The following is a 1670-nucleotide window of genomic DNA, read 5'->3' as shown; positions in this document are numbered from 1 at the left end:
AGACTCTCTCCTGGACCCAAACCTGGACTCCCTTCTAGACTCAAACCTGGACTCCTTTTTGGACCCAACCCTGGATCCCTATCTAGACCAAACGGATGCACATGAAAGAATAAAACCATTGATTGACGAGTTCAATAGAGAAAAAAGAGGAAGAACACTGAATCAGGAGGGAGAAGCAACAGAACAATCCAAGCGAAGGAAGAGAAACTAGGAGAACGAGGATCAAGGACTAGAATGTATAGAAAGGGATGTTCTTAGTTTTTTCAAGTGCAACATCGAGCAACAAATTCCAACCACATCTAGCTGGATCTTGTAGGCGAACTATGAATAGGAACTTCAAACTCATGATTTTAAACCTGCTTTACTTCATGGTTTCTCTGTTGAGGTAGCAATAGATAGTTATAAAAGTACCAATTTTTTTCCAAACTCAATAGAATACATATTTAGCTCCATGACGTATGAATGGATTCACAAAAGGAAAAAGAAAGGGAGGAAAAAAAATAAGACAAAAACAAACAGGGAAGAATGAAGGGTGCTCAAAGCAAAAAAACACACTAAGAAATAAATGTTTAAGTACAGAGATAAAAGACATTGTAAGAAAGAGCTTGCTATGGAGAGTAATTTTTAACAATCAATCCAAACTCCAAGAAAATGAACAAAAATGCAAAATCAATAGATATGGGTGTAGGGGGAAAAGAAATGGAGATGCCAAAGACTTATGGTTACTCACCTTCTACAGGAAAAAAACGGCAAACCCAAATTATGGAGGCAAAAATTTTAAATAAATCAAAAAAATGAAAGAACACCAAAATCACATAGATTTTGATGGATCAAAGATGTAGAAATTGTTGGGCTTGTGGGAGTTGACCCAATTCAACTCCCACTATGGAAATGAAAGCTCTCTGCTGGAACTGTCAAGGAGTGGGATCCCCTTTGATAGTTCGTTGAACAAAAGAGGCCTAGAGGAAAAGTAAAGCCCAAATTATCTTTCTAAGTGAAGCTAAGTGTAATCTCTTAGGGTGTAGGAAAATTTTCAAGTGATAGAAGGACTAGAATTGCTAGGGTGTAGATGTTAGGGGTTTAGTAGGAGGTCTAACCCCTTTTTTGGGATGAAAGTTTGACCATTCAAGTTTTAGCAGTAGATAAAAATCTAATTCACACCAACATAATAGAAGCAAGTAATAATAAAGAATGGAACTCCACTTTTGTTTATGGAGAACCAGAAAAAAAGCAAAAGAATGCAGTTCATTCAAAAGTTAAATTACTCAGCGGATAAAACTGTAGGATCTTGGTGCTGCATTGGTTACTTTAACTTGCTCTTTAACTTCGATGAAAAACAGGGGGGAAAGTAATAAAAATGGGGGAAATTAGGAGAAATAGTACTTTCATGCATAACTGGGACTTGGAAGAAATCTAGAGCTCGGGCCTAAAATATACATTGAACAACAAAAGGGACAAGGGAGCCAATGTTAAAGAAAAGCTTCACAAGGATCTATGTAATATAGAGTGGAGAGAAAATTTCCCTGATGCAAAAATCATAGTCCTCTCAAATCAAGGACCATACCATCTTCCAATCTACCTGGACACAAACCCAATCATTTTTTAAATTAGGAAAACATTCAAATTTGAAGAAATGTGGCTTACCCATAAAAATTGCGAAGAGGTTATTA

The sequence above is a fragment of the Nelumbo lutea genome, chromosome 5 (genome assembly GCF_056320005.1).
Source record: "Nelumbo lutea isolate HS-2025 chromosome 5, American lotus-T2T, whole genome shotgun sequence".
Taxonomy (NCBI): Eukaryota; Viridiplantae; Streptophyta; class Magnoliopsida; order Proteales; family Nelumbonaceae; genus Nelumbo; species Nelumbo lutea.
Note: the sequence above shows the minus strand (reverse complement) of the source record.